Source organism: Rhinoderma darwinii, chromosome 9 (genome assembly GCF_050947455.1).
Source record: "Rhinoderma darwinii isolate aRhiDar2 chromosome 9, aRhiDar2.hap1, whole genome shotgun sequence".
Classification (NCBI taxonomy): Eukaryota; Metazoa; Chordata; class Amphibia; order Anura; family Rhinodermatidae; genus Rhinoderma; species Rhinoderma darwinii.
The window spans coordinates 70,125,745-70,142,752 of NC_134695.1; the positions used below are offsets into that span (position 1 = coordinate 70,125,745).

General features: G+C 42.8%; 1 protein-coding gene across 2 annotated transcripts in view; it reads right to left on the reverse strand.

Moving 5' to 3' along the window:
- Window positions 1-17,008, reverse strand: part of OSBPL5 (oxysterol binding protein like 5) — a 98,121-nt gene that overhangs the window by 70,145 nt on the left and 10,968 nt on the right. Inside the window, exon 1 of one of the 2 annotated variants that reach the window (XM_075838069.1) lies at window positions 14,409-14,808. The exons of the other annotated variant lie outside the window; for it this stretch is intronic. The gene's annotated coding sequence lies outside the window, so the exon portion shown is untranslated. Of the gene's footprint in view, window positions 1-14,408; window positions 14,809-17,008 lie in introns of those variants that run through there. 2 annotated transcript variants of the gene reach the window in all.

Genomic DNA, 17,008 nt, shown 5'->3' on the forward strand with positions numbered 1-17,008 from the left:
GAAATTCCCCTCTAAAAAAATCCTGTGTTTGCTCCTGCTCCCGTGTGCCACAATCATCGGCAGTTACATAAACTTGTACGGCCATGACTCAAAAGCACGGAGATGGAGATTTTACCACAACTGCCACCACTAAAGGTTTTTCCCATGCAAAAACAAATGCCACGTTCCCTTTCACTACTGAAACCGATTGGCACAATTGCATTAATTAAAGGGGTTTTCCAGTTCTATGTAAAGTTGACTTATATAATGAACATTTCTGCAGCTTTCTAATATACTTTGTGTTCCAATTCATCACTATTTTCAGGATCTCTGCCTATGGTCAGTGAATAGAAACATTCTTGTTTACATCCAGAGGTTGAAAACCTGTCCAGGACCAATACTTCTCGCAGCTGAGGTTTCGCTACAATTATATAGAGTATAAACAAAGCTTTGTAAACTAGCAATACAGGACTGTACCTACTCCGTTACATTGTAGCAAATTATCATTTTCTCTTAATAACCAGTAGAGGGGACATCATTTGCATAAACAGCAGGACGGATTTTGGAGGGTCCGACAGGCTCAGGTATAGGGCACAGAAGCCAATGGTGACTGTGGCCCCGTGCTTGTAGTCACTGAGCCGTTATGTATCCTCTCTAATGAGTAGCAGATCGCAGTGTGACCAGCCAAACAAACAGATTTTCTTGGCTTCCCAATGGAATTTAACAGCGTGAGAATGAAAGGAACAGCTATTCACAAATCCTCTTTACAAGTGTTTATCAAAGCAGTCAGATCTGGCTGCAAACACTTCCAGAATGTGCCGTGTGTGTGCGTGGGAGACGTTTCCCGCTCCTTTTGGATATACGAGTACTTATTGGCAGGGCCTGCCCCTCAGTTTGCACTATAGGGGTATGTTAACACAGGGCGCATAAGATGCATAAAAGTACACAGAATATCCGCCCTGGAGCCCACAGAAAATTCCGGCCAAAAAACTGCACCAGATTGTGGTGAATTTTCTTGGGCGGAATGTCCGCTGCGGAAAACAGGTTAAAAAAAATAAAAGAGCTTATACTTATCCGTAGCCACGGCGAAGCGTCCCTCCAACTTCCTGCAGGCTGGACTCCTGGGAAGACGTTTCATCCCACGTGACTGCTATACCCTGTGATTGGCTGCAGCAGTTACATGGGATGAAACGTCATCCCAGGAGGACATCCTGGACAGAGAAGCAGAGAGTTCTAGGTAAGTATAAGCTTTATTTTTTCTGTTTTTGCAGGAGAATCGCAGGTTTTCCGACACAAAAATCGCAACATCTACTATTTGTTGCGGGTTTTACCTCCCAATTGAATACAATGGGAAAAACCCGCAACAGAAAACCAGCGATTCCGAAGCATAAATTGGCATGCTGCGGATTAAAAATGTATGAATTTTTTTCAGCATATTTTTTCACGCAGTGTGTGGATGAGATTTGTTCACATTTTATCCACTCTGCTGCTACTGTATTATGCTGCTGATTTTTCCGCAGTATTTACGCTCCGTGTGAACATATCCTAGGTGTGAATATCGTGGCTATAAGTGAGAGCTTAAAGGATTTTTCCAAGATTCTGTAAAGTCACATGGTCACCTCCTCTTTATCTTACAAGTCTCTGCATTTAATGGAAAATCTTGGAGACCCGTTAGGGATGGCCATACACATAGTGATAATAATTAGCAGTAACCAATAATGCTGCATTGCATCGCAGGAGATGTAAACTTATACAACAGACTAATGTACACTGCCTGGTGTAAACTAATCAGTAGAGGCAGCTCTATACAGACACTGTCCCAATAGCAGTAGAATTTTAAATACAGCTCTGGATGTGATTAGAGCGTAAGGATGTAACTCAAGATCAGTACAATATAGGTAAAACATCTGCCAAATTTAACAAAATGATGAGCTACAGTGAAAATGTCAATCACTTCTGATACATCGGATGTGGCTCAGCTGAAATAAATGTCAATCATATCTGATTTCGCCCTTAAAGGTCCTCCAACAACATGCCAATAGTGGGGCGTCCCGACGCTAAACTGCCCTCAAGTAGTGGCCCCCCTATACATTTCTGCAGGGTACGGATCACATGGAGGGTGCAATATAATAACATGCAGACCTTATATTTCTATTTACTATACATTAAACAATGCACGATACAAACATTCATTTAGTCACAATAAACGTTTCACTCCCTCCTGTGCTTTTACGACCGTTTCTTATTAGAGCGAATGTTAAAATTTAGCAACGTCTTATTGAGGAGCGTACGCGAGAGCGCGATACTAAAGAGTCATTACACGGATGATAATGAGATCCATTAGGTAAAGTAAAAATGAACAAAGCCAATTCATTACCACTACAAGAGTTATCCGAGGAGCACGGGATTTCTTCAGTGCTAAGATGCTGAAGGATTTTTTATATTTACTTTTATAGAGATAGACAGACAGATATTATATAGACGAGTATGAGACAGATAGATAGATAGATAGATAGATAGATAGATAGATAGATAGATAGATAGATAGATAGATAGATAGATAGATAGATAGATAGATAGATAGATAGAGAGATAGATAGATAGATAGATAGATAGATAGATAGATAGATAGATAGATAGATAGATAGATAGGAGATAGATATGAGAGATATGAGATAGATAGATAGATAGATAGATAGATATGAGAGATATGAGATAGATAGATAGATATGAGAGATATGAGATAGATAGATAGATAGATAGATAGATAGATAGATAGATAGATAGATAGATAGATAGGAGATAGATATGAGAGATATGAGATAGATAGATAGATAGATAGATAGATATGAGATAGATAGATAGATAGATAGATAGATAGATAGATAGATAGATAGATAGATAGATAGATAGATAGATAGATAGATAGGAGATAGATATGAGATAGATAGATAGATAGATAGATAGATAGATAGATATGAGATAGATATGAGAGATATTAGATAGATAGATAGATAGATAGATAGATAGATAGATAGATAGATAGATAGATATGAGATAGATAGATAGATAGATAGATAGATAGATAGATAGATAGATAGATAGATAGATAGATAGATAGATAGGAGATAGATATGAGATAGATAGATGATAGATAGATAGATAGATATGAGATAGATAGATATTTTTTAAACCTTTCCCACAGTGTATATAGAGCAGATCTCATCAGATCTCATGCGGCCCCAAATTAAAGGAGGGGGGATGGGTACGAGAACTGAACTCCACATCTTCATGATGACATTTTTAAATGTCAGTTTCCAGAAATGTATTGGCAAATATGACATTTTTAAATGTTATGATACATGAAGGAATTAAAAAAATCTCGCTGTTGGATTATTGTACTTCGTATTCTGCGGTAATCTATAAACACAGTGACGCGGAACTGCAGACAGAATACCATTGGAAAACAAGTGTTTAAATTGTGTGTCCATTCCTATTTGTCCTGGGGAGGTCTAACGCTGGCCATAGACATGGGGTGACTCTCAAGAAGACAATCTTCCACTCACTGCCCCTACTACCCTATACAAACATATCCCTTAAGATATCCAGAGGACACCTTACACTCCAGGTGCTACCATAATATTGGAGGGATCATACCTTTCTTAGAGGTCCGGTTCCCATGCTGACCCCGGTCTACTGTTGAAAACTCCTACAATGGGCACATGAGCATCAGAACTGGACCATTGAGCAATGGCCTGGTCTGATTAATCAGGTTATCATGTGGATGGACACCCGGGGTTCGTATGTGTCGCTAACCTGGGGAAGGAATGGCACCAGAATGCATTATGGGAAGAAGACAAGCCGGCAGGGTCAGTGTGATGCTCTGGGCAATGTTCTGCTGGGAAACCTGTGTCCTGGCAGGCATGGTGGATGTGCCACGTACCACCGACCTATACATTGCTGCAGACAAGTACCACCCTTCGAGACAGCGGTATTCCCTCATGGCAGTGCCCTCTTTCAGCAGGATCATTTCCCCTGCCACATTGCAAATTTTGGTCAGGGATGGTCTGGGGATCATGACAAAGACTTCAGGTGTTGACTTGTCTTTAAATTATCCAGATCTCAATCCAATCGATTATTTATGGGATGTGCTGGGAAAAGAAGTCCTATCCATGGAGGCTGCACCTCAGAACTTACAGGACTTAAAGGGTTATAAATGTCTGATAGATGGGCCCATCTATCTCGACAACAGTGGCCTCGTGTGAATGACTCTCTCCCTTAACCCCTTTAGGACGCAGCCAGTTTTGGCCTTGTGGCACAGCTGATTTTTTCAAATCTGACATGTGTCACTTTATGTGGTAATAACTCCGGAATGCTTTTACCTATCAGATTGTTTTCTCGTGACACATTGGACTTTATAATAGTGGAAAAACTTGGTCGATAAATTCAATATTTATTCGGGGAAAAACACCAAAATTTAGAGAAAATTTGCAAAAATGTGCATTTTTCTAAATTTAAATGTATCTGCTTGTAAAACAGATAGTAATACCACACAAAATAGTCACTAGTTACCATTTCCCATGTGTCTACTTTATGTTTCAATTGTTTTTTGAACATCCTTTTATTTTTCTATGACGTCACAAGGCTTAGAACTTTAGCAGCAATTTCTCACATTTTCAAGAAAATTTCAAAAGGCTATTTTTACAGGGACCAGGTCAGTTCTGAAGCGATTTTGAGGGCCTTATATATTAGAATCCCCCAATAAATCACACCATTTTAAAAACTGCACTCCTCAAAGTATTCAAAACAGCATTCAGAAAGTTTCTTAACCCTTTAGGCGTTTCACAGGAAATAAAGCAATGTAGAGGGGAAATGTACAAATTTCTCTTTTTTTTGCCGAAATTCATTTATAATAAAAGAAATTGTGTAACACAGAAGGTTTTACCAGAGAAATACAACTCAATATTTAGTGCCCAGGTCCTGCAGTTTTTACGAATATCCCACATGTGGCCCTAGTGCCCTAATGGACCGAAACACCGGCCTCGGAAGCAAAGGAGCACCTAGTGGATTTTGGGGCCTGCTTATTTTTAGATTATATTTTAGGCACCATGTCAGGTTTGAAGAGGTGTTGAGGTGCCAAAACAGTGGAAACTCCCCAAAAGTGACCCCATTTTGGAAACTAGACCCCTCAAGGAATTTATCTAGGGGTATAGTTAGCACTTTGACCCCACAGGTATTTTGCTATATTTATTGGAGTTAGGCCTCATGCACACGACCGTATTTTTTCACACCCGTAAATACTGGCGTAAATACGGGTCCGGTGTCACACGTATTCCACCCGTTTTGCACCAGTATTTACGAACCCGTGCTCGTAAATATGGGTCCGGTGTCACACGTATTCCACCCGTATTTACGAGCACGTTTTTGGCTGCAAAATAGCACTGCACTAATCGGCAGCCCCTTCTCTCTATCAGTGCAGGATAGAGAGAAGGGACAGCCTTTTCTGTAATAAAAGTTAAAGAAATTCATACTTACCCGGCCGTTGTCTTGGTGACGCGTCCCTCTCTTCACATCCAGCCCGACATCCCTGGATGACGCGGCAGTCCATGTGACCGCTGCAGCCTGTGATTGACCTGTGATTGGCTGCAGCGGTCACATGGCCTGAAACGTCATCCAGGACGTCGGCCCGGATGTCGAGAGGGACGCGTCACCAAGGCAACGGGCGGGAGACCGGACTGGAGAAAGCAGGAAGTTGTCGGTAAGTATGAACGTCTTTTATTTTTATTTTTTACAGGATAGGGGATACATGTCTTTTGTTTATGGCAGAGCGGGGAGATACCTCCCCGCTCTGCCATAGTTTTCATTGTAGTCCCGGCGGTAGTTACGCCACTGGGCTGTGGCCTGCAGACCGGGTAGTCCCCTGACCTCGCCTCACCTCGCAACGCTCCCGTAATCACGGGTGAACACACGCAGCCACCCATGATTACGGGAGCCCCATAGACTTCTATGGGATGCCCGTGCCGTTATTACGGCATGAAATAGGGCATGTTCTATCTTTTTTAACGGCACGGGTACCTTCCCGTGAGCAAACGGGAAGGTACCCGTGGCTAACAGAAGCCTATGAGCCCGTTATTGCGGGTCGTAATAACGACCCGCAATAACGGGTGTTTTTACGGTCGTGTGCATGAGGCCTTAGTCTGTGAAAATGAAAATCTATTATAATATTTTTCTGAAAAAACAGACATTTTTAATATTTACAAGGAATAAAGAAGAAAATGCACCCCAACATTTGTAAAGCATCTTCTCCCGATTACGGAAATACCCCATATGTGGTAATAAACTGCTGTTTGGACCCACGGCAGCGCTCAGAGGGGATGGAGCGCCATTTGGATTTTGGAGCGCAGATTTTGCTGGATTGGTTTTTAGTGCCATGTCGCGATTGCAACGCCCTGGAGGGAACAAAACAGTGGAAACACCCCAAAAGTGACCCCATTTGGGAAACTACACCCCTCAAGAAATTTTTCTAGGGGTATAGTGAGCATTTATACCACACAGGTTATTTGCAAAATTTAGTAGAATTAGGCCGTGAAAATGAATATAAACGTTTTTGTCCACTAAAATGTTTAATTTTTTCATTTTCACAAGGGATAAAGGAGAAAATTTGCCCTAAATTTGTAACGCAATCTCTACCGAGCCCCGCATGTAACGGGTTAATTGCCGAAATCAGCGGCAATGAGCCGCTGATCGGCAACAGTGGAGTGTCAGCTGTCAGTGACAGCTGTCCTCCCGGTTCCCGTTGCACACTGTCGCCAACACTGTCACAGACACGGTTATCGTCAGTGTGCATCGCGAACGGCAGTGACGTCCTGTCATTCTGACAGGAAGTCTATCAGGAGGCTGGTTCTGATAGGCTTCTGTACATGGCAGACACGGAGGCCATTACTTGGCCTCCGATCGCCATGCTTGCCATCTGCAAACCTCACGATTTCATCGTGAGGTCTGCCGATGTGCTAGAAACCCCTGAATGCGGTGATTGCAATCAATCACCACAATTAAGGGGTTAATTGCCGAAATCAGCGGAAAAAAGCAGCTGATCGGCATACAGTGGAGTGTCAGCTGTCAGGGACAGCTGGCCTCCCGGTTCCCAGTGCACACTGTCGTCGACAGTGCGCACCGGGAACTACGCAGTAACTGTACGTCCCTGTGCGCTAAGACACTGGCCACATGGACGTACAGTTGCGTTGTGGTGCGCCTAGGGGTTAAGTCCTATAGGAGTTATATAAATAGTCAAGCAAGTGCAACCACCTCTCCAATGATGCTCCGCCTGGATGCGGTGGTAACCCTGTTCTCGAGATAGGTGCAGGTCCCAGAGCTGGGACCCGCATCTATCAGACATTTATGGAATATCCCGTGTAAGTGCCATAATTCTCTTAGGGCCTGCTTACATCAGCGTTGGCTTTCCGTTGAGGGGTTCCATCTGAGGTTTCCGTCGTGGAACCCCTCAACGGAAAGGCAAACGGAAACCTTAGCTTCCATTTGCATCACCATTGATACCAGTCAGCAAATACGGACCCAGTCACTTCTATTGACCACGGACACCTTCACTTTTACTTACGGGATCACAGCCTGGCCAGACGGAGCTAGCTCCCGCCCTCTGTCTATTTATACCTTCACTTCCTGCTCCTCCAGTGCCTGTGATTCTGTCTGTTTCCTGGCTCTGCTGCTGCTGCTTGTACTTTTATCCTCTGCTCCATATTGACCCTGGCTTACTGACTACTCTCCTGCTCTGCGTTTGGTACCTCGTACACTCCTGGTTTGACTCGGCTCGTTCACTACTCTCCTGCTCTGCGTTTGGTACCTCGTACACTCCTGGTTTGACTCGGCTCGTTCACTACTCTTGTTGCTCACAGTGTTGCCGTGGGCAACTGCCCCATTTCCCTAGCTTCTGTGTACCCTTGTCTGTTTGTCTGTTGTGCACATAGTGATCGTAGGGACCGTCGCCTAGGACGGGCCGTTGCAAGTAGGCAGGGACTGAGTGGCGGGTAGATTAGGGCTCACCTGTCTGTCTCCCTACCCTGGCATTACATCTGCAGCTTCAAAGCTGAAATCACCAAGCATCCCCAGCTGATTCAGTATCTGCTTGTAGCTTTTCTGGTGATTTGCAACCTGGGTATAAATCTAGCCTTTGTACCAAGCAGTGTACACTAACAGCACCCCTGCATTATAGAAGCACATCTAAGCAGTTAAGGGCATATCTGTCGACAAGCTTATTGACCGTTTCCAATAACAACCAGCATAATAGTGAGTGCAGCTCTGGAATATAAAACAGGATGTAACTCTGGATCAGTACAGGATAAGTAATGTCATGCATGTACACAGTGACTCCACCAGCAGAATAGTGAGTGCAGCTCTGGAGTATAATACAGGCTGTAACTCTGGATCAGTACAGGATAAGTAATGTATGTACACAGTGACTCCACCAGCAGAATAGTGAGTGCAGCTCTGGAGTATAATACAGGATGTAACTCAGGATCAGTACAGGATAAGTAATGTAATGTATGTACACAATGACTCCACCAGCAGAATAGTGAGTGCATCTCTGGAGTATAATACAGGATGTAACTCAGGATCAGTACAGGATAAGTAATGTAATGTATGTACACAGTGACTCCACCAGCAGAATAGTGAGTGCATCTCTGGAGTATAATACAGGATGTAACTCAGGATCAGTACAGGATAAGTAATGTATGTACACAGTGACTCCACCAGCAGAATAGTGAGTGCAGCTCTGGAGTATAATACAGGATGTAACTCAGGATCAGTACAGGATAAGTAATGTAATGTATGTATACAGTGACTCCACCAGCAGAATAGTGAGTGCAGCTCTGGAGTATAATACAGGCTGTAACTCTGGATCAGTACAGGATAAGTAATGTCATGTATGTACACAATGACTCCACCAGCAGAATAGTGAGTGCAGCTCTGGAGTATAATACATGTAGCTCAGGATCAGTACAGGATAAGTAATGTAATGTATGTACACAGTGACTCCACCAGCAGAATAGTGAGTGCAGCTCTGGAGTATAATACAGGCTGTAACTCGGGATCAGTACAGGATAAGTAATGTAATGTATGTACACAGTGACTCCACCAGCAGAATAGTGAGTGCAGCTCTGGAGTATAATACAGGATGTAACTCAGGATCAGTACAGGATAAGTAATGTAATGTATGTACACAGTGACTCCACCAGCAGAACAGTGAGTGCAGCTCTGGAGTATAATACAGGCTGTAACTCAGGATCAGTACAGGATAAGTAATGTATGTACACAGTGACTCCACCAGCAGAATAGAGTGCAGCTCTGGACTGCAATATATTTAATACATGTAATGTATGTACTGTACACAGTGACTTAAATATTTATGTAGATTAATTCTATATAGAAACAGCATAATAACCTTTTACCCCTCTTCTGGATTACTGATAAAAGGAATAATAATTATGAGTTGTTATTAATGTAAGTCAATGATCGGCCTTCCCTCCTTAGCAATTAACGTGTCTGTTCTGCTTTGACACATACGACCTGCAGTCCCCAGTATTACTTTTCCTGATGTCTCTATTAGGACTCTGGACAGACGTAATTGCTGCCTTGTTATGTCTCAAAGTGACAATGTCCAGGAGGTTGTCACCCTGTGAACATGTTATGGTTTATTATGTCTCAGCCTGGATCCAGCACAGTGGACACCACAGCTCAGCTCCCTTTATTATCACAGACATCCGTGCCCTCTACAACCATGTTGCAACATGGCAATACCCAGCTGTTGTAGAACCACCAATTTTAGAACACCAAGTTATGCTGGAACTTCTAGTTCAACAATTGTAAGAAAAAAGTTTTTACGTAAAACATACATATTACATCTAATATTTATATAACATCTCATTCCAATGTCAGAACATGATGATTATACAGAGATGGATGATGCTACATAGGCGCTGCTTATCCCTTCATAAAGTTCCTTCTTCTGTGTCAACTACTTTTTACCATAAGAAGAGCTCCCTTTCTCTTAAAAAAAACAAAACGAGAGGTTCTTCAGCAGTGTGTGTTATATAGCTTTGTGTCTCAGATGCTGCAGAACATCATAATACACAACTGAGACGCTGCAGAACTCATAATGTACAACATCATAATACTCATCTTGGCTTCATAATACACACCTCAGCTGCTGCTGAACCTCATAATAGACACCTTAGCTGCTGCTGAACCTCATAATAGACACCTTAGCTGCTGTAAAACCTCATAATACACACCTCAGCTGCTGCAGAACACCATAACACACATTTCGGTGGGGTTCACATGTGGCGTAAACACTAAAGATTTTCCGCAACTAAATCTCGACCGAAGCATTTTGCATAAATTGACCTGCGGTGCGTTTTTTTAAACTCTGCAGCGTATCAATTTATGCTTTATTATCGCTGTTTTTCGGTTGTGGGTTTTCCCCATTGAATTCAATGGGGAGGTAGAACCAACAAAAAATAGCAGATGTTGCGAATTTTTGCAGCGGATTTTGCTGCAAAAAATCGCAACTCACAAAAAAGTCTGAAAAAAGTCTATACTTACCCAGATCTCTCTGCTCCTGCGTCCAGCCCGGCCTCCAGGGATGACATTTCATCAATCACAGGCTGCAGCGGTCACATGGGATGAAACGTCATCCCAGGACTCCTCGCTGCAGGAGGTCAGAGGGACGCATCGCCATGGCTACGGGTAAGTATAGATTTTTTTTACATGCCGTTTTCCGCAGCAGACATTGGCGTCAATGGTGACAAATCTCCCCTTACTGTACTGCAGAAGTTGCGGATTATAAGAAAGGATGTCCTCCCTACTATAAATTATAAGATAATTAGAAGTCACCTCAGAGTTTTGTGATCTGTATAAATGCCTTCACCCGCAGCCTTGTCCAGTTATATATATCCCATATATATTATGTTTATTATATATATGACATCATATAATAATAGAGAACAGACTCGCGATAAGTAGGGCACCCAGCTCACTCCCCCCACCGATGGTTTTAAAAAGCGAGTTACACTTTCATTACATAATGAAAAGTACTGCCATTTTCCATCACTTTTTGCTTTCTATTCCTTACCAATTCAAGTTCTCTGCTTCCTGTCAGAGAATTGGATACTATAAACACGCTCTGATTTCATCTTTCAATTTAAATAAATCCGGCAAATTACAAACCGTCTTATATTAACATTCGTCTTATTTGTGTTTTAAGGTGGACTGTTCCTTTAGTTACAGAGAACACCTAATACATTTGAGATTTTACTTTGCTAAATTAACTTTTAATCTATTCTGTGTGTGTAAGACCAGGAGAGGGACGGGGACTATTTGACAGTTTAAATAGCTCTCCCTGAGTCATTTACGCCTCTCGACTAATGAGTAGCAGATAGAATTGTGACCAGCCAAACAAACAGATTTTCCTGGCATCCCGATGCAATTCAGCAGCGTTTTCGGGAGAGTGAAAGGAACAGTTGTTCACAAATCCTCTTCATCAAATCAGTCAGGTCTGAATGCAAACATTCCCAGAATGTGCAATGGACTCAGAGAAAACCCACAGATTCATTGTATAGAAGGATGCAATGGATTTCTAGTTGGAGGACAAATATTGGCAACTATAGGGTCCCTCAGTAGGTTGGGGAACTATGTCCCAGCATGCACAGACAGTCCTGGAAAATACAATGGTGGTCTTAGACTCTGTTCCCACTGGCGTCCTGGCTTTAGTTTATAATGGAAGCCATGACACTGTGACTGATCTGTTGGACGATGGATCTGAACAGTGACTCAAGGACCACATTGACTAATGCACTATTCCTGCTGGTAAAAGTGACGGAAACCCAAACGGAATGTCATAGAGCAGGTGTGAACAGAGACTAACTATGATAACTTCTTGTCCCCTCTTGTCTCAAGCTGCATTCGGAAATTGTGGGCATGGGGCAGTGGATTTTATAAGCAGTTCTCATGGGCTGCATTAATCACACGGGTAGATGGGGACCCAGGATACAGTACTGTTGGTTACTGCTGAGCTTTGCTTTTAAACGGTGCTTAAATGCATCTAAAATAAAGATTGAACTTTGCAAATATTCTTGATTAAGAATCTCTTATCGTTTTGTGCATACAGCTCTTATGCAGACCTACACTATTTGGAGAGAAGTATGTGGACCCCTGACCATCACAACTCTATGAGCTTGTTGGACATTCTATTCCCAAACCATGGGTGATAATATGGAGTTAGGCCATTTTTGTGGATATCTGTCCCCACTCTTCTGGGCAGGCTTTCTATAAGATTTTGGCGTGAATATCTGTGGGTATTTGTTCCAATTCATGGGGTATCTGTGGGAATTTGTGCCCATTCAGCCAAAAGAGCATTTGTGAGGTCCGGCATTGATGTTGGATGAGGTGGTCTGGCTCACAATCGGTATTCAAATACATCCCAAAGGTGTTGGATGGGGTTGAGGTCTGGGCTCTGTGCAGACACTCGAGTTCATCCACAACAAACTCCTCACCCCATGTCTCTATAAAGCTCGCTATATGCACAAGGGCGCAGTCATGCGGGAACAGAAAAGAGCCGAACCCCAAACTTTCACCACAAAGTTGGGATCTACAATTGTGTAATGTTCTTTGTATGCTGTAGGATTAACATTACTTTTCGACGGAAATAAGGGGCTAAACTTTGAAAAACAGCCCCAGATCATTACCCCTCCTCCACCAAATGTTACAGTAGTCACTATGCATTCTGGTAGGTAGCGTTCTCCTGGCATCCACCAAAACTAGATTCCTCCATCAGGCCGCCAGATAGTGAGACGTTATTCATTCAGTCTAGAGAACATACTGCTCCAGTGGTGGCGTGCTTTACATCCCTCCAGTCAACGCTTGGCATTATGATCTTAGGCTTGTGTGCAGTGACCATGTAAACCCATTTCATGAAGATCTGGACACACAGTTCTTGTGCTGATGTCACTTCCATAGGCAGTGTGAATCTCTGTAGTAAGGATGCAACAGCGGATAGACAATGTTTAAGTGCCACGTGCTTCAGCACTCGGCGGACATGCTCTGTGTGTTTGCCTGATCTACCGCTTCATGGCTGAGCGGTTGTTGCGCCTAGACACTTCCAGTTTACAATAATAACACTTACAAGGGTCCGGGGCAGATCTAGCAAATAATAACAACACTTACAAGGGTCTGGGGCAGAGCTAGCCGATAATAACACTTCCAGGTGACCGGGGCAGATCTAGCAAATAATAACACTTACAGGGGTCTGGAGCAGAGCTAGCCGATAACACTTACAGGTGACCGGGGCAGATAACACTTACAGTTGACCGGGGAAGATCCAGCACATAATAACACTTACAGGTGACCAGGGCAGATCTAGCAGATAATATCACTTACAGGTGACTGGGGCAGATCTAGCAGGTAATTATAACACTTACAGGTGACTGGGGTAGATCTAGGCGATCAGAAAGTTCCCAAATTGATTTGTGGCAAAGGTGGCATCCTATGACAGTGCCAAGTGTAAAGTCTTCAGTATGACCCATACAACTAACAATGTTTGCCTGTCGAGATTGCATGGCTGTGTGCCTGATTTTATGCACCTATTTGCAATGGTTGAGGCAGTAACACATGAACTCAATAATTAGGAGGTGGGTGCACATACTTTTGGCCATATACTATAGTGTATGTATCTTCATGGTAAAAAGACTACAACCCATTTGTACAACTTGCATTATACCCTACAGTCAATTGCTTAAATCCCCCCACCATAGCCCATCATCACTTGTACAACCCCTACTAGACCCCACAGTTATTACAACATCTCTTGCTATACTCCACATCCATTCATAAAACCTCCATTATACCCCATGGTCATGCAGCCTTCCTTGATATACCCTATGGTCATTTGTACAACTCCTTTATACCTCACAATTGCTCAAGCTCCCACTATACATTATGGTCATTCATACAACCCCCACTATGTAGTTGAATAAATCGTCAAATCCATATCTCACTACCCTCATTATACCCTAAAGTCACTTGTACAGCCCCCATTATACCCTACGCAAAACACCCCATGGTCATTCATAAAAAAATAAAAAAAAGTCATTCACACAATCCACAGTATGTCCTTCCCCATGGTCATTTACACAACCCATACTGTACCCCTGACTCACTATCCGTCTTTGTCGGTGATGCAGCCATTGTTTGCGTCTTTCTTCCTGCAACTATCGTCACGCATTTTTCTCATCGTTATGTTCTAATATAAAAGGAATCAGCAACAGTTAATGCTAAGAAAAACCACGTCTGTTCACAGCATCTCAAGTCTCCACAGAAGGAAGAGATGAAGGAAAGGCGAATAGATTCTTATTTCTTACCTTGTCAGCTAACGGCAGGATCTAATGGCACATTGGGGCGACAGGGTACTGCCTTACTGGCACCTCTTCTGGTGCTACTGAGTCTCCAAAGCAGGAACTTCATTGCAGATCATTGCCTTCTCCTGCGTGCTGGGCAATGACTGAGGCTTTTTCTCCCAGTGCATTGCAGGCGCAGGTTGGAAGTGTTACAGCCCAGGTTTTTCTCACTATCCTTTCTTGCTGTACGATGTCCCCAGATGTAGAATTAGCAGCTGCTGCTTCTATAGCAAAGAGCGAGCAATGTCAGCGGCAGAATGTGGAGTGTATACAGCGGAGCACAAGCCCACGGGGACAGCAGGAGGAGGAAGCACATCCACTGATGTCAGCACAGAGGATGAGCAGAGATGTGGAGGGGAGCAGACACTGGACGTGACCACAGGATCTCTATAATCTTCTCCGTATTTTATCGAAATCCCATAAAAAAGTGGCAGCAATTGCATAAACAGCAACTCCCTAATATATTCCTACATTGGGAATCTCCCCTACAGACCAATTCAAGTCATATACTCTGCCCTGTAAATCCATCAGCAGAATGTAGGCACCATTTATGGCAGCAGGTACAGGTTGTCTAAAAACATACTGGTGCTGCTGACAGGTTGGGTCATCATTATACTCTATGTACAGGAAGCGTTTTCCTGTTAAAATTTCCTTAAACCCTGCAGGGCCAGCAAACTTGGGCAGATGCCAGGGCCCACTGGGCTTGGGGATACCAAATGTGACCTGGCTAAACAAGCTCTATGCTGGTCAAGAAAGAGGGCCCGTGACTGCCACTCACATATACCTGGAGTTGGCTTAACCTCTGAGGATGCCACGTGTCTAACATGCACAGCGAATTGCGCCATTTTGATAAATTTGCTGCAATTTGTTCTAGCTGGCAAACGTATGCATCATATAACGCGATTGATTAACGCACTCTTAATTTATAGCTGGGACGTTATAAGGGACCGTGTCCAAACCTTCCTTTGCTGCGGGCCCCGTACCAGTCACTACGGCTGCTATAGCGGTAGTTACGCCACTGTTTCCTTTACTCCATATACTGCCAATTATTGGTTGTATGACATGGTAATTTTAAAGAGACCACTACCACCACTAGTCTAGACAATAGTCTGTGAGCTATATAAATCTGCAGCACAAATCTCTCTCCTGCTCTCATGATTTGCTACAATGTATCAGTCTGAAGTCCAGGCATTTTAGCTCACAGAGGATTGTTTAGACTGGATACAATTGTATCAAATATTAAAGCTCGAGTTGGTTGCATTGGAGGTGTTGAGAGCCTACAGAAAACTTCTGCCATTTCTAATGGCTCATGCACACGACCGTTGTGCCACACGGGCCGTTTTTGACGGCATCCGAGTGGCACCCGATAGTCTTCATGGACCCATTCACTTTAGAGGGTGAATCGGGTCCATGAAAAATGGTCCGAGTGTCCAATCTTTCCTCGGATCACTGAAGGGACTCGGACGGTGCACACGGTTGTGTGCATGAGGCGTAAGGCCACTGCCGGATGCACCAGACCTTTGATGCGCTGCATGGGAATCAGAAAAAATTAGCCCCGTTTTAATTTTTTTCTTTTCATTGGACTTGTGAATATTGTGGCAGTTTTTTGTGTGTCCAAGCTCATGGACCCCTACAAATGTCTATATATATATAAATATAAGAAAAAAAAATTGGGGTGGATTTTCCCTTTAAATCTTACTGTAGATCAGTCACATTAAAATAGCTTCTATATGTCAGTGAAGGTTTATGGTCATTTGAGTCAAGAACATCGATGATTAATTTCCACTTTTGCCTGATAATGATAGAGCCACCTATATAAAAAAAAAGACTTAAAAGCAAGCGGAGTTATTTGCCAAATTACTACTTTGGAGTGAGACATTTTTATAATGGGGATCTCTGCGGGAATCTCTGGAGTCTGTGACACATGAGTCACCTCACAGATTGCCAATGAGGATTGATGATGGGAAAAATGATGGGAAAATTACATATAAAAACCCTAGCGGATTAGGGTCAGATGCAGAAGGAATAAAAATATTTCATGCTGCAGGGCGGATATCAATATCATTTTGTTTATATAAATTGTCCACTATGAACAATACTATTGAGTTGGTTTCCCCTTTTGTTGACATTACCCCGACTCTCCTAGGAAAGTTTAAAGGTAAACTTTTGCAATATTTTATTTTCATTGTACCAATGCATCTAAAATATAAACTGAAGCAACTTTGCAAATAGTCTCTTCTACTGTCTGTAGGCTATCAAGAAGAAGGGGTGAGGTAGTAGGGTAACACATGACAGTAGGATAGACAGTGTTTTTTTTTTTGTAGTCTTTAACCATGGAGACACATAGGTTTGCATAGGAGCTGTATACACAAAATTGTAGGAGATATTTTTAAATCAATACTATTTACAAAGTTGCTTTATTTTTTGGTTTTATATGCATTCCAGCAATAAAATATGGATGGGTTACAAAAGTGTACACTCTCTTTAAACATGGCTGCCAGGATTTGTAATTATTCAACCACAAGAACATTAGTGAGGCTCGGATGTTGGGTGATAAAGTCGGA